Source organism: Rhagoletis zephyria, unplaced genomic scaffold, assembly GCF_001687245.7.
Source record: "Rhagoletis zephyria isolate East Lansing unplaced genomic scaffold, Rhagoletis_zephyria_1.1 Rzeph_scaffold_05636, whole genome shotgun sequence".
Taxonomy (NCBI): domain Eukaryota; kingdom Metazoa; phylum Arthropoda; class Insecta; order Diptera; family Tephritidae; genus Rhagoletis; species Rhagoletis zephyria.
This window is the reverse complement of record NW_016162719.1, coordinates 533-7559: the sequence shown is the minus strand read 5'-3', so window position 1 is coordinate 7559 and position 7027 is coordinate 533.

Below are 7027 nucleotides of genomic sequence, written 5' to 3'. Positions count from 1 at the left end.
GCGTAAAACTGTAGGTCCCTCCGCTTTGTGTGACAACATCAAGGCGCACGCCATAAGTCGGAGGAGAAGCTCGGCCAAACACTTAAATATGTGTAAGCGCCAATCTATCGTTATTGCATTAAACGAGCAATTCTTGTATATGTATATATATATATATATCCGTAGGGTTCTCGGAAACGTCCCTAACGATTTTGATGAAATTTTGTACACAAATACCGTTTTGGATTTTAAGGTTATCTGAATAGGCAATATCTCCGAGAAGACTCGTATAAGGTTGCTACCTATTCGAATTTTGTTACAAATTAATTAAAACATCATAATATGGGTATCCAATAGAAGGTATTTTAAAGATCCCTAATTCAAAAATATTTTTAATAAGGTTTACACCTATTTTGAATCGCATATTTATTTAATTTTTTGTTGTAATACAAATTGTAATACAAATTTTTATTTTGTTAATCTCAATCAGCATTTTTTTATGTATACATAGTACACATACGCTCCAGCGTATTTCAAAATAGGGTTGCCACCTAAATTTTAGAGTAAGGAATTTACTTAATAGATATGGAAACTTGAAAACTTTAAAAAGTATATGCACTCCGGGCAAAGCTCGGTCAACCTGGTACTTATTATTACATATTTGTGTATATTACATAAATGTTTATTTTTTACTTATAATGTTTGTCAAATGAGGGATGTAATTAAGTAACTTAGCAACTAATTCGGAATTTTGATTATAATAATTTAAATTGCAAACTCAATTTTGCGCTTTCCTTTTGGGAATCTTTGTATTATCCGTTCAGTGCCAATTTCAATATCTAAGGGCCAGTTTCAGTGGCAGTTAAAACTTAGATTACGTAAGCTGAATTTAAAATGGACAGCTGACTGACATTTGATTGGCTAATCTTAGTTTAAAGCAGCCAGCTCGGGCGTTTAAACTAAGTTTAAACCACGACCGTGCACTGAAAAACTGGCCCTAAGTGTACGTGTAAAAGTGCTAGACCTATCAGTCTTTTTTCATTCATGGCACTATGGAACCATGTTTTTTTACCGGCGAAGGGCAACTTCTTTTTGAAGTAGCGTTACTAGCTAGAAGTGTAGTCAGAATGCGGAGAAGTTTGTTAATTAACGGAAAAGCATATTCGTCGTCCCATTTACCAAGAACTTCTGCTGCTGATTTTAGTATTATATTCCCTAATTTTATATGTATGGAAGTAATAGTTCAGATCAAAAATCTTTATGTAATGTATGGCAACCTTTCTCGGAGATCGAGCTAGATATTATGAAATAGCGGTATAAATATTACCTTTCGATATAATCTTCGGCGCTAGATGCACGATAATTAGCCCGAAAATTTCATCTATACGCACTCCGAGGAAGGATATTGTCCAAATAGTATAATTCCTTAGCGATATCGGTAACTAACGCGGCAANTATTATATTCCCTAATTTTATATGTATGGAAGTAATAGTTCAGATCAAAAATCTTTATGTAATGTATGGCAACCTTTCTCGGAGATCGAGCTAGATATTATGAAATAGCGGTATAAATATTACCTTTCGATATAATCTTCGGCGCTAGATGCACGATAATTAGCCCGAAAATTTCATCTATACGCACTCCGAGGAAGGATATTGTCCAAATAGTATAATTCCTTAGCGATATCGGTAACTAACGCGGCAAGCGCTTCTCTACGCATTTTGCTGTTATCCCCCTACGAATTTCTGGTTACACAGTTGAATGTGAAATTTTCTACATTCCCCGCGGAAATAGACATAAAGTAGTATCAAATAGTTGTTATAATAACTTTACGACACTAACATATTGGCAAGGTTTCACCATTTATTTTAAAAATTTTTAATTTTAATTGTTGTTTTTTAAAGGTATAGCATATTTTCGGACATGGGCGTAGTGCACTAATCTTTGAGTGGACTATGCTTTTAACTACCACTGCTATAGCGATAGTGGAGCCGGTTTTTTTATGAACAAACATTTTTAGTGGAAAAAATCAGTGTTCGCACTACCACTATTATTTCTAGTGGTAGTGCACAATGCTTTCCACTCCAAGCCTAGTGATATTGGAGCTGACAAAATTTCCAATAAATTAATATTAATGGCTTAAAGACTATTTCCACTAAATCTTGCAAATAGAGGAAAAAAGCCATGTTTCCACTAAATAATACTAATGCTAAGGAAAAACTGATATCGCACGTTTAATAATATGTAGATGTAATTAAAAATTTACGTCCTTGGAGATTCCATAATACAATTAAAAAGCTTGATGAGGAGAATATGTTAGCCAAAAATGGCGAAGATATGTGTCTTTCCATCTGCCTTTTGGTATACCAACTGTATGAATTGATCAAACTTTAAATGCTTTTCCCACAAATTTGAAAATTTGAAAAATTTCTTTATATTTGCTTTGTTCCACACGCTTTCCGGGCTGTTTCGGTATTAGAGCATAAAAATAAGTTATTCTCTCAATTGCTAAAAATAAGTCAACATGTTCCAAAAGTGCCCAGAGCGTGAGGAACGCAAAAAACCACATTTCGTGCCCGGAATCAACAAATCAGCTCTAAACAATGATTTTATGTATATTTATCTTATATGGCTAATAAAATTAGCAAATACCTACATTTCTGAAACGATACTGCTATTTTCCATTTTGGTATTTTGCGCTCGGATTTAAACAAACAACAACTGTTATTTCAAATTGACTTCTTGCACATTTCTGCCCGGAAAAAAGTCCATGCTGTTTCGGGCACGAAGAAGAAGACCTTTACGATTCAAAAGTGGAAGGTAGTCGCTCTCTGTTACCTATTTTTCTAGCGTGAGAAACGCTTTCTGAGCTGTTTTGGTCTCCCGCGGGATCCCGCGGGCTCGTGTGGAACAAACCTTTTATTAAATAAACGTGCTATATATTGACTATGTATTCATCATCTCACAACTCAAAATTACACGTTCGTCAGAAAATGCAAAAACTATTCCTTAGCACATGCTAATCATATGGGCAAGGAAGATTTTACCTTAGATTTTTTCAACAATTTTTAAAAAAGAACTTGCTCCAGCACCAGTGTACATTTTTAGTGCATAATTTCAAAAATGTCAAATTTTGAGTTGCGTCACTTTTGAAGATCGTGTGCGATATGTGTATAAGTAACCTCTTACGTGAGTCTACACTTCGTGTTTTTAATATTTAAATCCATAAAAGCGAAATTTGTGTTTGTGGTTATCTTAAAAAATATTGTAATTGTATTGAAATACACTGTAAATTGATATGTATGTACTTATGTTAGAAAATATACACACATATATTCAAAAGCCGATACATTTCCAAAAATCACTTGAAAAGGCGTAATTACTTTATATATTTTTTATTGAAAATTTTTTACATTACCACAAAACTCATTAGTGGTAGTGGAAAAAAATTCAATTACGACTAAAGGCATTTATTGTTAGTGGACATTTTTTCAACAACCACTAACGCATTTAGTGGTAGTGAAAAAAAATCTGAGTCCCACTACCATTAGTGGGATTAGAAAAAAATAAGCCTCACTATATTCAATATTAGTGGTACTTGAAATTTAGTGCACTACGCCCATGTCTGCACATTTTTAACAGAAGCCATATAAATCCAAGTTTCAATCTTTGTGCAAAATTAAAAAAGAAATCAACAAACTTTGTAAAAATTTCGAGCTTTTTAATTAGATTTTTTAGAAACATTTTAAGTATGCAGTTTTGTAGCCCAATTTCATGTACCATTGATTTTTGGGAATTTTATTCGTCGAAGGTGTTGCTCATTTTCTCGATATAACAAAAAAATCATCGACAATTTTTGTATGGGATAAAATAGCTAACATGGTCAACAAAAAAAAAAAAAGCGAAACATCAGTAACTTTAAACTTGCAGTACAATTGAATGGGCTAAAAAACTGCTTACTCAAAATATTTCGAATTAAAATGTTCGAAATTTTTACGAAAGTTTGTTGATTTTTTAAAACGTTGCCCAGAGATTCAAGCTTGGATTTAAATGGTTTTTGGTTAAACATTATACTATATTTTTATAAACAAATAATGAAAATTATAATATATTAAGACAAACGCCGTAAAGCTATGACAAGGTTTATAAATTCATAGCACACTTAGGTCTCCTTTTTTGCGGCTTTTCAAACCACTTTTTCGCTGTAGCGATTTTGCTTTTTTTAGAGCTTTTATTACTTTTTTTTCAGTGTGTAAGAGATAGTGCTTCTGATAAATAATTTGTCTTTGCATTCTTAATAATTCATGTATTTATTGTGGTATTTTCTTTGTTTTTGGTTAAAACACAGATACCATCTTATGCATTTCATTAATGTTCAGTTTTACATGGAAAATAAGTGTTGAAGAAGTAAAGAAATAAAGGTTTTTTTTTTTAAATTTTTTTCAAACTTCTCGTTTGAAGTAATATATTTTAACCGACATTTTTTCCAGCTCTGGGAGGGGGTGGCGATCGCCCCCATTGGTCCTCCCCTGTATCCGCCACTGCTACAGTGGCCAACAACATATACCGGTTAGAAAAAAATCAAGCTAGCAAGCGCAAGCTCACCGCTCTTATGTAGGTATAACACATGAACCAACTAACAAGTTCACGCAATCGGAAAAGAATGAAAAAAGTAAATTTCTGAGCGTTTTGAAGTGTGCCTAAGATTGAAAACAAACAAAGAAAACAAAAAAGGCGCGGTGATTGAGTGCGATTGAATTGGTATTTATTATAAAATATACGAAGTGAGACTTGATGACAATAGGTAGGGGTTGTGTGTTAAAACAGAGAAATACTTGGAGTAATAAAAACTTTGGTTATGTAAGAGTTAAAAAAAAATAGTTACTCGCGAATTTTCTGCTTTCTGAAATTAAAAAATTATACAACAGGCGCTGTTATAAAGTTTTTCGGAAATTTATTTGTGTTTCTTGCTGTGATCTTAAATTTTGGTCATGGAAAATAAAATCTTAAGAAGTGAGATGTTTGACATTTGGAGAAGTGTTGCTGGAACTTCTAACTAAAAGACAACAAGGTGTCCGTGATTAGTAAATTGGAAGAAATATCTGATGAAAATGCTCGTTCCGAAGTAAATAAAGTAAATGACTTTAGATTCGTAATCAGCAACCCAGAAAACCCCCAGATACCCAGTTACATAGAAATCTAGCGATTTTTTTTTAAATTTTCGTCCGCCATATTGGATCCGCCATTTTAAATTTTTGGTAAATGACTTTAGATATGTAATGAGCGACCCAGAAAACCCCCAGATACCCAGTTTCATAGAAATATACCGATTTTTTTTTTTAATTTCGTCCGCCATATTGCATCCGCCATTTTGAATTTTTGATAACTGACTTCAGATTCGTAATCAGCGACCCAAAAATCCCCTAGGTAAGAAGTGGTGTAAAGATCCATCAACGAGTATTTGTTTAAATAGTTTCGTCCAGCTAGATTTGCGATCCGAACCACTGTGCGTTCTGGCCACAAACGTGCACCCACTTTTCACGAAAATTTAGGACTTTTGTCAGACCAAACAAACGCACAAACTGGTTCTAATCACAAAGCACTTCATTTTATATCATAAATTTGTAATAAATCAAAATTAAAATTAAAATCGCTGATCGGTCAAGCTGTTTATAGAACTTATCTTTTTGTGTGCAACTCAAACCGACCGCTTCTTCAAAAGATATTTATTCTTTGGAGACAGATGACTTAAATATGATGCAAACCAAGCGTACGGGCATTTTTTATGGATTCTTGGCTGGTTTTGTGAACGCTTGAGGTTAAGAGGTGTATTGCACTGTTTGCAATTGCACATTAGAAGCCAAATCAGGAAAAGCTGATCTACTGCAACACGCACGCTGGCAAAAGTACCAAAAAAACAGTAGTAGCATAAAAAGTCAGAAAAAAGTAGGCCACTTTTTTGAGGCTTCATTGAAAATGTTATGAACGCAAAAAAGGCTGAAATATTGGTATGTTCCTTCTTAGCAGAACGTAATTTAGCATTTTTGACAACCAACCACCTAACCAAATGTCTACAAGAAAAAAAAATTATTAAAAATCAACGCGATTCTTTAGCAACTTATAACTTGCAAATTATTACCCTGGAATTTAATGGGCTATCAAGCTGAGTACTCAAAAAAAAAAAATCTGAATAAAAGTTGAAAATCCAGCTGAAACTTTGCAGATTTTTTTATAATGTGGATTTATATTTAGGTTGTTATATAATTTATGGAAAAATAATAAACATTAATAAAACAAAAGAAAAACAGCCACAATCGATAAAAATGTTAATGACTGAAACATCTGCACAGAAATGTATGTATAAAATGATTTTTATATTAACGATCTCAAACCAGTTAACAATGAATCGTAAATGTGCTCTGTCGAAATGACATTTTAATTTACCTTACATACATACTTATATACCTTTGTAATACAAAGTTTTTATACAATAAAAGTTTAATAAGCACAATTCTTCGTGCATGCATTTGAAAAAGACGTTTTTGGGTAGAAAATGACGTTTTTTCAGACCAAGAGGTTTCTCATGCCGAACACCTGGCAACACTGCACGGAACACACTTTAAGAAGCTCTGATCTACTCTTTACATATATGGACATAAAAAGCGTCAAACCAATATTTTATTGCAAGCAATGAATTTTTAATATTTATTTCCGTGAAGAGCTAGCGCATGGCTATGCTCTGATTAAAATTCTTAGTATAAAATTTGTTGAGTTTAGGGGCTTCCGGGCGGCATATCATTTGTTTTATAGGTACATTTCTGTTTTATTCTTTTTAGTGGATAAATTACCTTTACAAAAATACCAAATACGTTCACATTGCAGACAACGAATGCTTCGATTTATGCCCACTTAGGCGTAATGCACAGTGCGCCGACGTGGGATCTTAGCTTAACATAAAATTTTGTTTTTTAATATTTTTTATTGAGCTTTGTACCACGATTATTTTCTTAGGAAAAACGGCAAAAGCAACAAAGTCTAAGCGGTAGA